Genomic DNA, 21,860 nt, shown 5'->3' on the forward strand with positions numbered 1-21,860 from the left:
GTGAGGATTGAAGGTGTTGTAATTGTACTGTAAATGATCATTGCTGTAGCCAAGACAAAGAAGTGACCCTTCACCAAGCATGATTAGAAACAGTGGTGAGCAAAAATGTACTGAACAATGATAATTTGACTTGAACCAAATGCAGAATTTTAATCATTTCTAACACTACATATTGGCAATGGCCAGTAGCGGTATTGTAACATTTCAAGTTATGTGTATGTAACTGGAGGAAATTATAATACTAACTCTCTCTCTCTCTGCCTCTCTTCCTGGGATAAAAGAGGAGGTCAAAGAGTTATTTCTGCTAGAAATCAAATGAGTTCATTAAACCACCTCATCCACTTGTGTTATTTGTTTACTAGAGATTAGGTTAATCATGACTGACCACCCTCATCAAATAAAATGCCACATTTCTCATTGGCTGCTAAAACAATCTGCCGCATGTTTTTCTGACAACATATTCTGCAAGGTTTGAACTGTTGTAGCTACTGTATCACAATATGTCTGCAGAAAATAACAGGGTGAGAGTCATCCAATTAAGCCTCCCGTGCACCTACCAATGCAAAGGAACATCTCATCACAGCCAGTATGAGGAAGCATGAGGAAGTGGCTTCATCCTCACTCCTAACAATTCCCGAACAGGTTACAAGTGTGACATGTGATAAATATAACGATGTTTGATGTCACTTGCCTGGGTGGTGCAATGGGACAACACTAGTGTAGAGAGCGAGGGAGAGAGAGATTTACTCAGACTACAAGACTTTTCCTTACTACATTTCTCCAGCTGTTTATACAGTATAAGAACGTCAACAAGAAATTTTATTTACAGCATCACTAACCATTGCCTCACCTCACTGTAAGAAGCATTTTGAACAATAGCAAAGAAAAAGGAGTCAGTCTTGAGCAAAAGAGGAGAGAGCCTTTTCTTTTTTTAAACTCTCTCTTGAAAAAGCACAAGAGGCAGTTTGAAGGGCTTGGTGTTGAGAGTCAAGATGCTGCCAAGAGGACAGCTCAATATTTCGTCTGAGCTCAGCTGTCAATGGGCCAAAAGTGAAAGTCCGAGACAGAGAGGCCCAGCGTTTTTAATTATCTCCAGCCCAAGCCGACTGTGCATCATCATTAGAGAAACTAAGTAGCAGTGGTCACTGACTCAGGTAGTGGTAAACGGCACAATTAACAGCCTGAAGAGGGAGAACTATATTCAATTTGAAAGCCTTCTCTCTTAATCCATCTAAACTGATCATGGCCTGTGCTGAGCTATGGGCTTTTACATTCAATTACATTAAGTTAATTCAAGCTAAGAAGTCAACATTTTAATCAGGACTTGACAATCTAAAGTGAAATTCTAATGTTGAGAGAACTTTAGTGATAATGCATACAAATATAAGACAGGAGTTTTACTTAGTCAACACACTCTGAAGTAAACTGTAAATTGCAAATCGGGATTAGGAAAGTACATCTGACGGACAGTTTGTACTGGCCTGCTGAAGATTTTAAACCCAGTTAGGCAAAGGCAAAATTAGCTTGAACTCATCAAATGATGTAGTCCACCTAATGTCCTGAAGTATAGAAGCCGAGCAGAAACCTTGTATTTCCCATTACAAGAAATATTTAGAAAGTTCAAAGTGAATTTCTGGTGTAGTCATTTGGTAGTATTTTTTTCTATGATGCAATAAATCGTTGTGGCAATGCTGTAATAAACAGAGTTTTCCCAGAGTACACAAAACATGTTTAAAAATAGGGAGGAAAAAAGCTTGCTTTCTTTTTTCTCACAGTAATTAATGGCAATGTGTTAGATGTTTAAGAACAGCACTAAGCCTTTACATGTGCATGTTTTATTTATTGTTCCTTTGATTTTGTCAGTCCTGAATGGAAAAGCTAAAATATTTATTAACAAGGCAGGTGTTCAAGAAATTCATAAACACAGCTGGATACTGCCAGTTTTCCCCAGGAAACTCTACCCCCTATCTTGTGAGAGTGAAAATCCCTATAATTTGTACTAGAACACAACACACCAGTCATATACATATTCACTATAACATGACAGTGTTTAATTTAATACTAACTTAACTGCTGTGTAAAAGTGAACAAGGCCGAGAGTAAGGTTCTTTATCATCCAGATGAATCAGTATGAGAATAATAAAGTTTTAATATTTGTTTTGAGCTGTATACTACCTTCTTTGCATTTTTGCTTGCTAAAGTGTCTTAAACACTAAGTGACCCTGAAAGCCCATCCATGATTAACAAGGAAATTCACAGCAATCTCCACATAATCAGACTGGACAGAGGTTAGAACAGCTCAATATAGGAGATAACCACTCTTTGATCCAAACAGCCATGCAGAACCTGGCAGCAGCAGAGTCAGAAAATGTTCTGTCAGGGATTTTGGATTTAAATTTGACCTTATTAGCCTCACAGGGATGTGAGAGAGAGGGACGATGGACAGTAGTGTAATGCAGTACATCTTGCCCTCACTATATAGGATATCAACAAACTTTTATAAGCTCTGATATCTACGTAAGAGGATATATATAAAATTATAATTAGACCATATCTAAGTCAAGAATATCCACTGCTTTAAAAGAATGTATTATTATTTGGTAGGACAACTCCAGAAATCAGTAATCATTTTGCATTTACTCGCAGGATCATATACGAGTGCACTGTAATGTAGGAATTATGTCATTAAACCTGCTGTATAAAATCTTGCAGAGCATTTCTGTGACAAGGGCCTTCACTCTCCTACGTTGAGATGTAGTCTTTCATAACTAAGGACTTATTTCCCACTAGAGCTAAATGTAAAATGTATTCATAGACAAAGAATGTTAATCCTTTTAGTCTAATGAAAAAGCATGTCTCTAATTAATATATGCCTTTTAATCAGACATGCTGACATTCAGGAAGACACTGCCAGGCTTCCCTCTGCTCAAAGAGTCTGTGTTAATTGTTCAGATATCGGCAGTGCCATCCAAATCCCTTGGACCTTTCAATTATCCAGAGGGAGCCACTGCTAGGATTTCCTCCATCTTGACCCTTTACTGAAACAGGCTTTTTGTATCCTTGCCATTCTCCAGCAGAGCTTCTTTCACTAGCACACCTCAGGGGCAGTCGTCAGCCATTGCTGTTGATTTTCATTAATTTAAAGACACTAAATTCGCCAGTTTGGTGCTCACCCTTCTCTCCAAGGCAGCCAGAGAGCAGTGCACTCCCTTTTGGCTCCTGGCAGCTAAATTAAATAGAGTCAGCCTGATTGCTGGAAATCACAGGGCTGGGTGATAAAGCAATTAAGCCCCTCTAATTCTTTAGCCAGGAAAGGGTCAGCCCAGGCCTAGGAGATAATTAACTATATATAATGAAATCCCTTTGTTGCCTCTTTTTTTATTCGATTTTTGTTTCCTGGTGCTGCTCACTACATAAGAGTGCAGGTCTGTGAGGCAAGGGTCTCCCCTCTCATAGGTTGTCCAGCAGATGAAAACAGATCTTTAGTTAATAGGCTCTCTATGGACAGATGAAGTCTATTAGAAGGTTAATTTGAAAATGAATGGAGGGACTAAAAGAGAGCGAGAGAGGCCACGGAAAGAGGCAGCACACAGTGGCTCAAACATACATGTCCACTTCAATACAGCATTCAATTTACAGAGTTTTTTACTGCATGAAAAATAAATTAAATGCAATTCTAGAGAATATTGAGATGCTCATCATCAAACTGATGGAAAATGGCATCGTATATTTTAAAAACTATATATTTAAAAAAAGGTACATATGCTACTCTTACATTGTTCTCCAAAAGCCATTAAAAACATTTAAATCAAACGTATAAGCACACGTTTAAATTTAAAATGTTTGTGTTCCATTGAAGATTAGAGTTTTTCCCATAATATGCTATAAATTGTGCACAAATTGGGATTTCTACTCAACGTCAGTCTTAAACTTCCAGGGAGCAATATAAAAAACAGCAAAGCATTGTTCAAATGCATGGCACCACCCTGCTTCCTATTTCCATTTTTTTTCCCACTGCCCAGGAAAATATGATCCGAGCTCATTGGTGTGTGTATAATGAGGGGGTTACGGTGAGCTGAGAGAGGTCATGTAATTCTCTGTACCGGGGGACAGGATTTTTGGGGGAGTTGGCTGAGCACTCCTGCTCTGTGATGCATACACTCAAATGTGCCGGTGACGACCCTTCCAAATCCAAGGTCCGATTTAGGCATTGCCAGAATTAAACGCAGTCGGACTGTATCAATTTCTTCAGCTATACATATATTTTCCCCTACCAAAATCTAGAAACAATGCTAAATGAATAAAGCATGAAGGGGAAAAACATACAATATGGAGTTTCATCATGGATAGTGTGAACAGGACTGCGAAGTGAAATAAAAAATTTGGTGAATAGTATCTTATTTTAGAGTTTAAACCCTGGAGAGAATTTAGCATTACTTTCCTGTATATTGTAACTTCATATTTTCATATAGAGAGAGATTAAAGTACGTCTACAATAAGATCCCAAACTTCATTAAGTAAGGCCAGTTCATCAGTGGAGCCTCTCAGACATGGGAGCAGCCCTCCTGCTGCAGAGGTCACTGGTATTAGCATATCATTTGGAAATATAGCCAACTATTGTGGGTGAGTTTCCCCAAAGGAGATCTGCTTGTGTCTCCCTATGGGCCTGAGGAGCCACATCAGTCCAGTGTTAACTATCGCCACTTAATTATGATAAAGACACATATTTGCCGCCTGTTTAAATACCCTGTATGGTCAACACTCCTTTGCCTTTTTGACCGCCTGACCTCTTAGGAAAGCTACATCCATCATCTACCTCCTCACCCTACATCATTGCAAATCATTACACCCCCCCCAAACAATGAGGTGGCCACATGTGACCATGGTCAAGATTAGGAATAATCTGTTGAGGTGATCAATCATGTCTTGTGGTACTCTTATATGAAGCTGTGATTGGCCCATTGGACTGTAAGGGACGAGGATGAGTGAAACAATCTGCAGAGACTCGACACATATCAAATCCATTATCTCTGAACTCACATTAACTCATTATCACTACAGTTTATAATTATTTTTTTTGTTTTGGTAGTATTTGTATTGTCTTGTGCTTTCTGCACATGTTTAGACTTTATGTAAATATATGTAGTCTCTTGTAGTTCTGTGTTGTTTTTTTGTAGCACCTTGGTCCTGGAGGAACGTTGTTTCGTTTCACTGTGTATTAACTAGCTGTATATGGTTGAAATGACAATAAAAGCCACTTGATTTATACAGTGAATTTGGGTATAGGCTTCTAAACTCAGCTATAGCTGAAATGATTTATTCAAACTGATCCCAGTTTCTCTCTTTTTGTAATAAACTGTAACACAGGAATTACTGTATAATAATGGGATTAAACCATTGAAATCTTTGCCTACCAGTGTTACACACAAATTCAAGCCAATTATGAGTGAGGTAGACGTCATCCATGTGAAAAAGAAGCCACCCCTCCCTCCTGTGTTCTCCAAGCCGAAGATGAGCCAGTGACCCCTCTTGGTTTGCAAAACTAGTGCAGCGCTCTAACCCGAGGGCATGTGTTGTCATGCAAGTGAGATAAGTTTATTTTGCGAGCGGCCGGCATTTGTTCCGTCAGCAGGTGTGGGCTCTGGACCCTAAGCATGAGCGGTGGGGAGCCCAGCTCAGCACCTGCAGTGCTAGCGAGGTGGCTACGGAGATGCTTTGGCCGCAGCCCAAATATCTGCCTCTACCTTCTGTGCTGAGCCCAGCCTAGGGAAAGCAGGAGGAAGCAATATTGTGGAACAAATGTCCTCTAATGTGAGCCTGCTGGTTGGAGGCTCCGGTGGGGCCTGCAGTCGCTTTGCCCCCATTTACCCTTCACGCAGACCGGCCGGTGCTACTGTGGAGGTAAAGTTAAAGGCATGCTAATGCTGTGGGGACTTCCAGATGCTCCTTGGCCCTGATACTGCAGTCCAGCAACAAACAGGTGCTGACAGCCTGGGCCAGATACCAGTATACGATGATGGCCAGATACCAATATACTACAAGAAGTGCAAAGTAAATGTGAAAGTGTAGAAGCTATCACTGAGGAAAGTTTTTGGAACATGAGTTTTACAACATTTATTTTGCATTTTTTACCCCAAAAAAATGTTTATGTGTAACCTACAATTTGATTTCCTACCCAAAGTGACTAAAGACTCTGAAAATGTCTGAAAATGTGACTAAGTCTTGTGAAAAGGAAAGAGCTCCTTATCAGCACAGCAGTAAAACTTTGAAGTTCCTTTTTATGTCTCTCAGTAGAACAACAGTAATTACAAAGACAACACAAGACTGCTAATGTTTGCCCTGTGAGAGACAAGCTTCTGATGGTGTTTGTTTGCCTGCTGTTTTGTGTTGCTCTGTGACTTGAGATTTAAAGATAACAGAATGTCTGCCATAGTTTTTGGCAAATTGGATCGATAGATAAATTTAGTTCAGCACAAAGGCAATAGCAAACATTATTTCGTATCTGTATTTCTCCCTTTAGCATCATAAAAATAATTTATTACAAAACTAATTAAAGTGATGTCTAAAACCCAAAATGTCTTAAATATTTCATTTTGGAATAAATACCCAGTATACCAACAAAATGCCATGCAGCAAAACATTTATTCCAATAATTTCATCGTGACTAAAAATTTAGTCCTTGCTATCTAGAGACATGATTTTAATTTTTTCTTCTTCTGTGATGCTGATTTAAAATTTAAATTGATCTGAAGTTCATACTTTAAACACCCTAAATCATTTTCTGTTTTATGGAGAGTGGGAAAGATAGATGTTCAATCTATGCAACACTTCACTTCAGAATGCATTGTTTAAAAAAAAAAAAAAGGACACCATATGTGAATAAATAATAAATAATATAAAATACAAAAACAGTAAAGGGCAATTTTAGACATATTTTCAGTTCTAGTTTGATTTATGCTAAGATTGCATGAAGATAGGTATGTCTACATTTGATAAGCCTTGTGTGCAGAACATCACTAAACATAATCCCTGTACTTTAATATAAGACCAGTGTTGTGGGCTGTGCTATTGGCAGAATTTTTAAAATAATTTTCCTGATCACTGGCCTCACTATCAATTGGAACACTTCCATCTGCATTACTGTGCTCTGTAAGAGAGAGTAATACAAACTGAACGGAGCTTATCTCATGTGATTGGAATTTACTTTTAGTCTTCCAAAAATGACTTTCCATTTTTATGTGACTCGTTTAAAATGTGTGCAATTAAAAGTTGCAAATGCATGAAAGCAAACCAAGTATAGTTGAAGTCAAAAGCCAGAAAAAGAGAGTGAGTCATAGGGGAGCGCGAAAGGCAGCAGTCTGTCTGGAAGAGTTTACTGATCTGCGGATTGTTGTCTCGTGTCTGGATGGGCGGCTTGTGTCTCAAATGAGCAGTCTGGGGCAAGGCGGCACAACAGAGGGAGTGATAACCATAGCAACAGCCCAGTCCCCAGCTGTCACGCCGTAGTGGAGATGGGTGCTGTGAGCACGGAGAGCACTTAACCTCGGCCGCACTTCAACTTAGGGGAGTCAAGATGCTGCTCAAATCTCCACAGAACTCCACTTAATATGGAGACAATGGGGCTCCTGAAGAGACAAAGAATGCCTTTGGAAGCAACAATGAATAAATGAGCTACACTAGGCTTCTTCATGTACATTAACCACCTTATCAGTACCTCAGACATCACCTTTCAAAATGAAGGAAGAGGAAACTCAGGGCTGTGCTTGGTTAAGCTCTCAATAAGGTTCACATCACATATTCATTATGATTCATGAAAATCGCCAACATCCTCTTTATTTGTCCCAGCCAAGAATGACCTTCATTTCGATGTGCTCGAACCTATTCAACAGACAGCAACGGGAATATAGCTCTTTCAGTTTCCAAGCAAGAAATAGGTGCTTGCCTGCTGCAGTATTCAATTACTGACCTGCATTCAGTATGGGTAACTATGTAACTAAGGTCAGGCCCACCCATAATTGACAGCATGCATAATGTCAGCAATAATAATTTCAATTCAAAGCACTACCCACCCCAGACAGAGTCCAACATCAGCTTGATGCTATAAAGAATAGGATGTCAGGACAATAAGCAAGAAGCCATACACTGATCTCATTTGCATATGATAAAGCACTGATTTTGAACGCAGTCACAAACAAGATAAACCCAATTTGGTTTGATACACTCACAATGTACTGGGTTGTAGTTTGCCTATGTTTTTTGCTTAGGCATCTTTTTTAGGCTATACTTATTGAACAGAATAATACAGAAGTCTAAATCCAGCTACTGAACTACACAGATGTTTCTGAGCATCTAAAACAGCCTATCCATGCCCATACATTATGAATTCTTGCCATATTTTGTGCAGTCCTAGAGAAAGGCAACCTTTTTGAATCATTTCCAAAATGGGCATAAGCCATTTGTTTTCCAAATGCATGTTTGCATGATTAATGCAGCGTAAACAATGCCAATAAACCAAATTCATAACATATGACTTTTTAGGGATCGCAAGGTTATGGGCACCAATTTGAATATGACAGTATAATGCATAAGCATTTTGTGGTATGTCATAAATAGCAATTGGTATTCATCCCAATTTGGAACTAAGCAAAGCCAGCCCCCCTCCTGAGAAGGTCATCTCCATATTAACATGAGCGAGCAATACTCAGATGAGTAACGATCCATTCCAAATGACGGCGTTTGTTTCTAATGACCACTTCAACCAGGCTTGCCTCATGGAAACTTGCTATATTGCTACACATCAGTGAGGACAGTACTGTTATCAGTTCAGCCATCTGCTAAATCAGTCACATGTACAATAAACAAGTGAAAAGCTATGTGTACAATATGTGAAAGAATTTACATGCTCAGGTATAAGATCCAACCCTTTCTACTCTTTTCTAGTATTATTTGTCTTTTTTTTTTTTTTTTTTTTTTACTGTTCAACAGTGTATGAAAGTATATGACTATCTGACGGTTTACGGTTTGTAATACATTTTGGTATGATTTATTATAGATTTTATTTAAATGGAAAATATTTTACTATGCATTTCCTTAAATTTTTAGAGAAGGCATTTAATAATTATTTTTCATATAAATTCTGCAAAATAATCAGTTAGAAGGAATACCTACTGACATTAAGAGTAACAGCTAGGTGAGATATTTAGCAGGGATCTGAATACAGAGTTCCAGTACTGGACACTCAGAGACTTTCTCTATATATTAAGAACCATATACAGTATATCACTTTCCAATTTAGGTGTCAAAATACCAGGGTACTTTGTGCTTTCTGCAAGATGTTGAAAGCATAACTGTTTTTGTGTGTATATATATATATATTCTAACCAATATGTTCATTCTCAGTAATATCACCACCGGAATATTGACTAAGAGATGATAAAGTTACTAGAAAAATAAGTATAAAGCTAATATTAAGGCACCAACTTCCATAGAGGTAGTATACTGTGTATGCATGAGTGTTTTTATCCTAAATCTTCTTTTGACATCCAAAAAAAGGATCAGTGTGGCATGGGTAGTGAATACAAAGTAAAACATACAGTAGACTGAAGGTCTTGTCAATATGAGATCTGTCAACAAGAGCTTTCTCTGTTCTTTTGTTTGTGTGACTGTTCGTGTGTGTGTGTGTGTGTGTGTGTGTGCGTGTCATCCTCACAGTGACAAACATTGGCAGTGACAGAGGTCAGACGGGATGGCCTGTTGTTTTGAAAAGGAAAGCTTGGCATTGTCCCCTGTAGCCTCCTCAGGCTAGGAGGCATGCTCTAATCAGGCTCCCTCCTCTGCTGACGGCTGTGGAGGAGCAAGCCGCAGCCTCCAGTCATCCTCTGGGACCTTTCAATGGGCTTTAGAGGCCAAATGAGGTGCAAGTCTATTAAAAGGGAGTTTGAGTGCAGATTCCTGGCCCACAGGGGGTCTCTGACGTATCATTCAGGTGCAGTTAATTTCTATTTGGTCAACAATGCACAGACACAAGCACTATAGTGGGAGCCTGACAGGGTGATGACTGAGGTTTCCAAATGTCCTACCAAAAAAAGACCAGAGGTTTGAAAATATCTCCCACTATATTTAAGAACAGGGCATCATTAAATGTGAATTTCATTTTATTTCATGTCTGGGCTGTGTAAAACACTGATAGGGAACTGGTCTTTTTTTTTTGTTTTGTTTTTTTGTTTTGTTTTGTTTTTTGTTTTTTAAGGCTTTTCTATTCTTAGTTTTGAGTTAATTTTTCTTATGCAAATATGAATCACTCACTCATACACTATCATAATTAAAAATAAATTATGTAAGTATATATTATTATACCATTATATATTTCATCTGTAAGGAATGGAGGCAATAGTTTCTACTGTTTATTGTATTTGCATAAATGCATAATAATATTGTATAATAATGTGTTTGAATGTAAGGTTTGTATAATTACATTATAACTGCATGCTTTAATATATTGATTTAGCAAAGAATCCACAAATTTACTCTACATGTACAAAAATAAAGCTTTTAAACCTCTTAAAAATCTTGCCATTTTATACAAACAGGAAACAAAATGATAAGGCAGCTGCAGAAAGTGTGTGTGTATGTTTTTAACTGTATACAATTGTGAGAGTGAAAGATCTCCTTCCTCTGAGTTTTTGTTCTTTGTGTGTATGGATTTGAAGTTGTACACTTGCACATGCAGCATGCGACCATATGCCTTGTGTGCCGATGAAGGAAAGATAGATTAAATAGACCCTGTTTATTCATATGGTGGACCGAGATGAATAATGAACTCCAGCAAGAAGCACGTTTTGGAGGACACAGTCATCGCACGATTCATTATATAGGAGTGCCTGTGGGTCCTCATGCTTTATCTAACTCCAGGGCTAGCCCATTTTCTCCCATACCACCAGGCAGGAGCCATGTGTTTCATGATTAACCTACATCAGGAGAAGTATTCATGACCTGTCCTTTGAATGTGATCTCCTTGAAAGAATAAACTATATATGGATATTCATGCTCAAGTCAAATGCATGCAAGAACAATGAGCTATTTCAGACTTTCCAAATCCAAGATCTGAGGTTATGCTATGCATAAGACAATGGCTTCTATGCATAAAATACAAGCCCTCCATGACTTCAAGATCTTTTTTTTTTTTTTTTTTTTACATCTAACAGTATTGTGCACAATATAGTAGAGTTTAATGATAACTTTCTCCAGATTATAAAACTATTTTGTCCTTGTCTTGAGAAATAGCAATGTTTGCATAGCTCAGGTATAGTTTTTATAGGAAGCTATTATAATTCACCATGAAGTACTGACATGCCTTGATCCAAAATGAACTTTAAAAACAAGGGGAAGGGATTGGGGGCGGTAACATGACAAGAGCCTGCAATCTAATTCAGCCAGAGCCAGACTGTCAGGGCTAATTAGACGTGATCGTGAAAGTGCGCCTCAGAGCCGAAAAATTTAATTTGCTATTGATTTGCTACTTAAACGGCTCACGTCCATTCTTATCATTATTACATGGAAGCCACACTGCCAATATGTAGAGAGACCAGACACATCAAAAAACAAGTCCAGGCACAAGGTGCTTTCTTTAGCAGAAATCAGAATGAACATCGTATTAATCCTTATTATCAACCTGACTTCTGAATCCGACACCTAAGCATGTCAGTGGTACGTGTATAATGTGAAGCAAGGGAACAAGCTGATTAACATTCATCTAAATTTAATTTGAATGAGCATTAACCTGCTTCTGTGGAGGACCTCAGAATATCCCATGAATTACATTCCTTTACTCCAACAGCATGAGTAAGAACAAAAGAAAGAGGCAATATGTTCATTTAAATTAATGAGGGAGCATGCTGAAATTAACCTCACACTACATAATTCAATAAATATATATATATACACATATATATAAAACATTCTTCAAACTTTCTGGAAATTCTATATTAGATGACATATTGACAAATAACTGCATATGAGCTACTGGTTATTCTTTACTAAAAATGGGCACAAAACTTTGCTTGTAATTGCGAAAGGGTCAAAAAGAAACTGTATGCAGTTTCTTTTTGACCCTTTGGCAATTACAAGCAAAGTTAAAGTTTAAGAGATCACACTATCATAGTCTACTTCGTTTACTCTACACGAATGAGGCAATAAGTCTAACCTTAGAACTATATCCCCTCATATTATCTTATCAACTAATACCACTAAGTGGCAGCACAAATTAGATATTTTGTCTCACAGCCTGGAGTGAGTTAAACTAGTTAAGGATGTCCCATTACCTCTTTCATTCATAAATTATTATTACTCAGATCTGTGTTTAAAGTCTCATGAATTTTCATTTTACCTAAAAATCAGCTTTATTGAAAAATTACTGAACTGTCCATGTGTAGAAGCCATGCAGGAAAGGGTTAAGAAAGACAAGGCCTCAAACCTAAATAAATGTATGCATACTGGTTAACTTAGCTAAAACCATAAATATATATCTAATTCAATATAATGTGTCATTTTCCTCTCCCTTAAACAGGTATTTTGATGATGAGGCTGACTAGCTTTGTGACTAGATAAGTACCCCTACCCTCCTCCTCCTACTGCATCTCTACTCACATTTGCAAGATATAAAAATCTAAAGCACAACAAGGAGGCTAACACTGACAAACTGGGTTTATGATTTGTTGAGCAAGCAATAACAGCATGCTGACGTATATTTTAGATTGTTGAATGGTGTTTATTGAGCGACTAGGAAGCACTGGAGGAGGAAGTGGGTGTGAGAGAACAGAGGAAGTGTTTTAAGAAAGTGAGTAATGCTTGAGTGGCCGTGAATTAAAATTAGTGGCATAAACTGATTGCTATAAGAAGGCTGGCAGACTGGAAGGATGACCTACCTGTTACTGATACCTAAAGATTTCCCATCATCCAGAATCACATGCAGCTCCTGCTCAATCCTCAAAGCCCAGACACACACCGTTCTTTAATGACTGCTCACTGGGACAGACCTCTTTTCCCAGTAATATACAGTTCTGCAAGTATGCAAACATGTAACTGTTAATATATAATCATTTATTATTCATTTATATATTGTTATTAAGACTAAATAACAGCTCAGAAAAAAAATGTTTTCCAAGTAATAGTTTTTCAATGGTCAGTGGAATTTAATCTTGACAATATAAGCAACATAAAATATAAAATATTATAAAGAGTTATGTGCTATATAGGATTTATCGTGTGATAATTAAACTTTGGACAATTGAAAACATTATTTAGGAAGCCGAATTTTATGAAAGAAGAAAAATCGAGACAAAACATTAGGTTAGGATTAGATTAAGTGATTAAATATTATAAAATAATGTGTTAACCATAAAATAGCTCCTCACAATGTGAACACAGAGCATATTCTCTTGTATTGTCTACTAGTATTCTTTATACTATAGAATTATTGACACCCTTTGAAGATGAGCAACAAATAATAAACAGAAAATAATAACACATGCAATAAGTGATATTTTGAGCCCAACCACACAGGGACATTGCACAGTTTTATTTAAACACACTTTTTTTCCAAAACCCTTTTTTTGCAATTTGTAGAGTTTTTTCAGTAATAAAAAAAAATCTTTAAAAAAACATTTTTTGTGTGTTTTGTTTTGGTTTTGTTAGCAAAATTACACCACCCTGAAAATGTTAAATATAATTATGGCAAAAGTAATATGTTGTGATACCTGCCTAGGTGAGAATAACAGCACTGAGTCTCTTCCTGCCATGCCTAACAAGGTTGGAGACACTAGTAGAGAACTCTTGGTCTACACTTCTATGCAGAACATTTTAAGTTCCTATAGATTCTTAGGTTTGTGCATGTGGACTTCCCTCTTCTGTTTAGACCACACGTTCAATAGGATTCAAATCCAGAGACTGAGATGGTCATAGCAGAGCACTGTGTTTCTTTAACCATTTATGTGTTAATTGTTAATTATGTTTGGCTTGCCCAAGTCTGAACCCCCAGGCAGAGGCAACCAGGTTTTTGGCTGAACAAGGGTTTTGCCTGTGAAGACTGCATTTGTTGTTAAAAAAGATAAACCAACATGAAGACCAGAGAGCTGCCTATGGGGGAAAAGCAAGCCATTTTGAAGATGAGAAAAGAAGAAAAATCAATCAGGGCCACTGCACAAGCATTAGGCATAACCAGTACAACAATTTGGTATGTCCTGAAAAAGAAAGAAACCACCGGTGTACTAACAAAGAGACATCAAATGGGTTGGCCAAGGAAACAACAGCAGTTGATGATAGAAACTTTGTGAGAGCTGCGAAGAAAAACCCCAAAACAACAGTATCACAATCTCCATTCAAAGAAGACCTCCCAAAATATACAACAACTGAAAGAAGGTGCACTACAAGCCTGGAAAAGAAGAATGCAACAGTTTGGTTAATAACAATATTTACCCTATGTAAATATAAGGAAATGAAAGCTGACTTTCTGATCTATCATCTCATATCCATCTTTTGATCTCAAACTCAAATGCCTTTAGTGTATAGCAAAAACAAAGAGGGGAATGTATGTATGTATGTATGTATGTATGTATGTACAGCCAGGTCCAAAAGTATTTGGACAGTGACACAATTTTCATAATTGTGCCTCTGTACACCACCACAATGGATTTGAAAAGAAGCAATCAAGATGTGATTGAAGTGTAGACTTTCAGCTTTAATTCAAGGGGTTTAACAAAAATATTGCATTAACTGTTTAGGAATTACAGCCATTTTTTGATAAATGGAGTCCCTCATTTTTCATAGGCTCAAAAGTAATTGGAAAAACTAACCTAACCATAAATATTAAGATTATTTTTAATACTTGGGTGCAAATCCTTTGCAGTTAATGACTGCCTGAAGTCTGGAACCCATGGACATCACCAAATTCTGAGTTTCCTCCCTTGAGATGTTTTGCCAGGCCTTTACTGCAGCCACCTTCAGTTGCTGCTTGTTTGTGGGTCTTTCTGCCTTCAGTTTTTTTTTTTTCAATAAGTGAAAGGCATGCTCAGTTGGGCTGAGGTCATCAGACATTTAAGAACATTTAATTTCTCAGCCTTAAGAAGCTCTTGGTTTGCTTTCATGGGATGTTTTTGTTCATTATCCATCTGTACTGTGAAGCGCTGATCTATCAGTTTTGCAGCATTTGAGTGAATCTGAGCAGAAAGTATAGATCTATACACTTCAGAATTCATTCTGCTACTTCTGTCAGCAGTCACATCAACAATAAACACCATTGACCCAGTTCCATTGGCAGCCATACATGCCCATGCCATAACACTGCCTTCACATGTTTGACAGATGATGTGGTATACTTTGGATCATGAGCCTTGCCTTTCCTTCTCCATACTCTTTTCTTCCTATAATTCTGGTACAAGTTAATCTTGCTCAGGAACTGGGCAAGCTTTTTGTTTTCAGAGATTTTTTTAGCAAGTCTAATCTGGTCTTTCTGTTCTTGAGTGTTATCAGTGGTTTGCATCTTGAGGTAAAACCTCTGTATTTACACTCATGAAGGCATCTCTTGATTGTAGACTTGGAAAATGATACTCCTACTTCCTCCAGAGTGTTCTTGAAGGGGAAGGGGTTTTTCTTCAACAAGGAAAGAATTCTGCATTCATCCACTTTAGGTGTCTTCTGTGGTCTTCCAGGCCTTTAGGTGTTGCTGAGCTCGCCAGTGCACTCCTTCTTTTTAAGAATGTACCAAATTGTTGATTTGGCCACTCCTAAAGTTTCTGCTATTTCTCTGATAGGTCTGTTTTGTTTTGTGAATATTCATATATATATATATATATATATATATATATATATATATATATATATATATATATATATATATGAATATGGAATTTGTAAATGCCCCCTTGCTGTCCAGTCATCACAAATAGCTAAATTAACTAGCCAGCTAGCCAAGTGCTGGTAAGTTCACATTTATCACAGGCAGCATCTCGACATACATAGTCACATTCTTACTTACATTCTTATTATTTATTTGTCAAAATATACCATAACAAACAATTTAGTTCATCATTGGAATTAGTTAGCTTAGCCTGCATGTTGTGTGAATAAAAGTCATTGAGTATCTCAGACATGGAATGACATCATGGAGATATTCACTGGCATCTTGGAGCTTGCTTCGTGATATCAATTCTCTGTTTTAAATAGAAGAATGTCTAAATAACCTGCATAATCAGAATCAGTCATACTAAATACTAATATGAATACTAAAGTTCAGGAGCATTTTAGATACAGCTCTTAATAAGAAAAAAGGATGCAACATTCACAACACAATATAGACTTCTACTTTTCTTGCACTCTAAATAAAGAACTATACAATTCAAACTTTTCACCATGTGTGTCTCTGTCCCAGGAGAGTGAAGCTCCTAGTGTAAAACCACTACAGTATTTGTTGTCAGGGCTGAGGTCACTAGACCAGTATTGACCTCGGCAGGCCTATTTCAGTGATGGGCATTTGTCACTCTGTGGAGGCCAATGTGCAGTAATAGATTATTGACCATCGCACAAGTCTCATCTCACCATGTGGTCCGAGCCCTGCTGCTTTCTTTATTACTACAGAGGAAGCCTCGAGCCATGAAGAAAGAACCACCTCATCCACATTTCACACCTCAAATGCTGAATTACACACATAAGGCAGAGTGTAAGGTAAAGAAACATGGCTGTTCGTTTCAGCATGAGTAATGCTCTCTCTGGCATCTCAACACACAAGTAACTGTGCTTTACCTAATACACTGAGTGAAAAACAATATTCCATTTTTGCTTCGGTTTATAGGTAAATCAGCTGCCAAACTGAGCATGTAAATAAAAATACAAAATAAACTCCCTATTTCAAAGTAAAAAAGGAAGACCAAAAAAGTGCAGTGATTTGCTCCATATTGTGGGTCTTTTTGGCACAGTCTGGAATTTTTAATTGTATGATAATTCATCTCAGAGCTCTAATTTACCCCCTACCGCTTGCTTTATATGTTGGACCATTTTGTGAACCATTCTCCAGAATGTTAAATGAGCCACCAGTTAAAAAAAAACCTGTCTTCGAGCGAAAGCACATATTTATGGGCATATTTGTTAGCTTTTTGTCAACACTAAACCTTTGGGCAAATGAGTATTCATATGTGATAGTTTCTGTTCAGAGAGTGAAGTTTAAACTTTAATGTTCTTCAGTCTCACAATTGAACATTATATTTATGAAAACTAGATTCCCAAATATCCAGTACTTGATTTTTGGAAATGAGATGGAATTTATGCCTGTCTCATTTTCATAACTAAAATATCTATGCATGAACAACATAATAAAAAAATATGCTGCTGTTGTGTATTCTTTATGCAAATAAAAATCAAAAATGAGTGGCAGCTTGTGGGTTTGTGGCAAATGAGCCACTGCTCCCACTGTCCATAGCAGTATGATATTTTTGATGTGGCACTCCAGGCCTGCAATATGTCCCTGTGCCCCTGCACTGACTAATAACTACCCGCTGTTCTGAGTCTGTGGCCCTGTCTGTCAAACATCAGGGACATTTAGTATTATTTTACCATTGCTTATTTAACCACAGGAGGCCTATTAATTTCACCAGGCTCCATTCTCTCCAGAGGCTATGTACATACAGCAGGAACCCTATTTTTTCCAATATATTTACATCTGTGGTCAATGAATAATGGATCAATAGACCCAACAAATAACTAACTTTATATAAAAAAAAAAAAATCAGAAAAGAAAATTAGAGACTTTACACCAATATCTCTAAAGCAATATGTGTAGCCACAAAACTGTTAATAATGAATATTAACATCATCATATCAGAATACAAGTAAATGCGTCTCAGTGATTTATTTTACTCTCAGCATGCCCAGGTTGCATATCGCTGAAGAGAGTCAGCAGTAAGATGAATCTGGGCTATTCTTGGCATCGTCCCAAGCATGTCTGACCCTTTGGGTGAACTACATCCCCATCTATAGTGCCAGGCTAATGGAGGTTTATTTCCTATTGGATGCTATATTCTCCTGGCACAGATCAGCCCGGTCTGACTGGCTGTGGAGGCAGTGCCAACAGAAAACATCATAGAATATTAACCCTTTTTGTTGTTTGGCATCAGCACCAGATGGTGCAGCACATCGGAGCACGGTAACAGCTGTCAATTTCAAGGTACTGCCTCTAGTGGAGTCTTTTTTACTCGCAGGGAGCAGAAGTGGAATTTTTTAAAACATAATAACCTAAACTAAATTACACCTCTTCATTTGTGGAGAAAAACAGCCTGGTGAATTCCCTACTGTAAAAAACTACAGAGATGTATCAACAGCACATGTAGACATGTCGACACCGGTTGTGTTAGAGGGGAGAATTCAGTGGAGGCTTGCCCTCCCTCCTGAGAGCGCATGCAAACACACACGCGCACACACACACAGAATAAACACTGAGTTCTGCTCCCTCGAGTCACTGCTGACTCCTTTTAAATTAAAACTGAGTCTTCCAAATAAATTCCTCATTGCGGAGCCTCAAAGCACAGGAAAGTTGCATTTCACCCAAGCGGTGGCTTGGGAATTGTCCTCCTAACCCACTCCTGATTCTTTGATTTACATGATAAAAGCAGAGGCTCAGCAAACTTGCCCTGGAGCAGCACTGCTTCTCATTTATTCATTTCTTTACCAACATCACTTTCTTTCCATCCGAGGCAACTGAGGAAATCATAGGACCAATTTAGATTTGGTTTAACATACTCCCGGGGACAGGGGATAGGGAATTGCCTGTGTGTAGAGTGTCTCCCTTTCCACTCACACCTGGCAGCTCAGTACAACTCCACGAGAGGAAAAAAAAAACTAGAGAGCTCACAACACTGCCTGCGCTGTCACCGTTTGACAAAAATGCTACCACTTTATTGTTTTAAATTTAGATTATCCCCTTGCTTTGTGACAAAAAGCCTACAGTTTTAAAGCCAGTTCACAACATAGGAAGACATTATGGACCCAGTTGCTGAAAGCTGATCACACGTCACATGGTTCAACTGCACACCTGATTTAAGCGCACTTCGACACACATTGCTTGATTCTAATGTAATACCCAAAAGCACATATTCAACCGCAATGGCAAAGTTTCAGGTAAATGGATTACATCAACTGCACACATGAAGTAAATCAGTTGAGAATTGACCTGAACTCTCACATCATGACTCTCACTATAATGGAAGTGCTCTTTATAAGCCTGTCTGCCTCTGTGTTCCTAAGCAAACTCTACAGATCTCTGCACAGATCTCTGAACTCGTGGAATTCTGCAACTCAGAAGTCATAAAATATAATTTTATATAAACATAATTTTCTACTCAAAACATAAGCATTTTCATTTTAAGAAGTACCACAGTTAATAACCTAAAGTAACTGTCAGGTTAAACAGAATACTCGACTGTGTTTGATGTATAGTAATTAAGGAAAATTAGATACCACAATGTCTCTTAATGTCTCTAAACCCTGAAATTGACTGAAGTCCAAATATTACACTCTCAGGGAAGGATTGTTTTACAAAGTAATAGAAAACTGATTTATTTCGATGAGGACAAACAATAGAGCTGAAAAGAGCAGCATATCATTTACATAAAAATCTTCATTGAGTTTTAATTTTGAAAATTAGCATAGTTTACTGTTCACATTCTCAATACAGCCTACTTAGCTCTCCCTTCATTTATCTTAAATGGTATCCTCCCCCAGAAAGATTAATGGAAGCTGGAATCAAACAAAATGGCTCCCAGGGGGTGGACGACTGTTTGTTATTCATGTTGGTCTGAAAACGGCAACAGTAAATCCTCTAAGTTGTTGTTAAGCTGAGGGTATTACCATATGTGTGCCATTTCCACAGAGTGACAGCCCCCCTGGATCAACTGGGGACTATTGATCCAGCAGCACTCCATTTCAAGTTAATTGTGCTTGAAATGAGGTGCACACTCCCAAGCATACCTTTGTTTGAAAGGTGGTTATTTATTTTTATTTGTCCGGATGTTCATATCTGAGAAAAGGAAATATTCCATACTATATATCCGTCCATTAAAAATTGCAGTGATTAGCGTACTTAAAACTGTCAATATGCTGGATATCTGTGTTAAACAGTTTTTCAAAGTTGATCAAAAAATCAAAAACAGATAAAGATACAGCAATTACGATTTAGGATACAATGTATTACTTCATAGTTGTTGCTTGTTTTTGTGAACCACTCACTGGACACGTTTTAAAAAGAAGTAAAATCTAGAAGTTCCACATTACAAGCCATTTCTGAGCTGAGGGGAGCAAACAAGTCATGTTTAAAGAGCAGTACAATGTGCAGTCACGTATACAACACTTCCTGGGGATTTTCTCCTCTAAACCAGTTTCACATTAATTCCTGATCAGAATGAAATGCGTCTGCTGTACGAACCTCATCCAGTCGAGTGAAACTTGACTACTCGGAGCATATAAGTCAAAGCTTTGTGCACTGTATAATCACTGTCATCATTAAGGTCAAAGCCGATTAGCGTATGTGACACATGCGAGGCTGTGTACCCTCCACTTTTGACAAGACACATGGAAACAGGAAGCGTAAAGGAGTAGTAAAGCAAAGCTCTCTAACATTAGTTAAAAAAGGGGGAGACAGAGAAAGTGGGGGAAAAAACAGGATAAGCTCAGTTACAGAACAAACAGTGGCGTTCTCTTGGATTAGAGTCCTAAGTGGCTGTTGCTTGGTAATCCCCGCAGAGAGATGGCAGTGAATAGAAGGGAAATGAGAGTGGATATAAAAGAGAGAAATGACAGAATATGACTCGCTCCTCAAGAATGATAGTGTTTCACATCAGGCACGCTGAGCCCCAAAACACATATTTCCAAGTAATTGCGATTACTACTCTATGAAGCTGAAGGTTTCAGGGCCTATATCTGAAACAATATTAGATCTAAAAAAAAATAAATAAAAGGCGTGTAATGGATCACATTAAATGGACAAGCATATTGAGAGTAGGATTTAATTTGCATGCCAGATTATCCTACTACCAATAGCAGTGTGGCCTCAGGGGCACCCCCTTTATTAGTCAGATCTAGTCTCTTAAAATCCATTTAGTCAACTGAGTTAACACATATATAATCTGATTTCAAATCCACCATGAAAATACTTAACCAGTAGCCTTTGCCCCCAGCCGCTTTGTCCTGCAGCTCAATGCCATGCCAAGCAAAGAGTGGTAAAACCAGCAGGTCCTGCACAGTGATGAATAAAAAGAAAAGCCCTTACTCTCTACATCATGTACTTTAAGAGAGATCAAATGCTCAATGTTGAATTATTTGGAGCATGTGATACTTGTGATGTGATGAATTCTTTGGAGTACATAATAATGTGTAACAACCAGAGCAAATAATGACATGTAATCGATTATAAAAATGTGTGACATATGCAAACCTATAAAATAGATTACACTTTAGAGCACCTACAAGTTAGAAAGCATATTATTCTAAATTCTAAACCCACGGTCAGAGTGGGAAAAAAAAAGCAGTGAGTAAAGCTGAACAACTTTAAAGCTAGCTAGGACAAAGCGCTAAGACAAAATCCCAAAACCCCAAAGCCATAGGGAATCACACACATGTAAGAGATGAGCAGGCAGAGTGTGTTTTGTATTAAAGAGGAAAGAGGGGTGTCTGTTGGCAGCTAAATCCCTGTTTGTGGGGTTGGTGGAGCTCACTGCTGGAGGCACTCTGCTCTGTGCCCCCAGCACACATGGCCTGACATGGTCAGGGTCATGCCTGAGTGCCTCATACTGCCTTCCATTTACAGATGCTCCCCCAATCTC

At 38.0% G+C, this 21,860-nt stretch overlaps 1 long non-coding RNA gene across 3 annotated transcripts in view; it reads right to left on the minus strand.

Annotated features, from left to right (window-relative positions):
• Positions 1-21,860, minus strand: part of LOC117596835 (uncharacterized) — an 89,611-nt gene that overhangs the window by 50,073 nt on the left and 17,678 nt on the right. For all 3 annotated transcript variants that reach the window (XR_008301533.1, XR_008301532.1, XR_004577817.2), the window contains exon 2: positions 12,924-13,058. This is a non-coding gene — a long non-coding RNA (uncharacterized LOC117596835). The remainder of the gene's footprint in view (positions 1-12,923; positions 13,059-21,860) is intronic.

Source organism: Pangasianodon hypophthalmus, chromosome 3, assembly GCF_027358585.1.
Source record: "Pangasianodon hypophthalmus isolate fPanHyp1 chromosome 3, fPanHyp1.pri, whole genome shotgun sequence".
In the NCBI taxonomy this organism is placed as follows: domain Eukaryota; kingdom Metazoa; phylum Chordata; class Actinopteri; order Siluriformes; family Pangasiidae; genus Pangasianodon; species Pangasianodon hypophthalmus.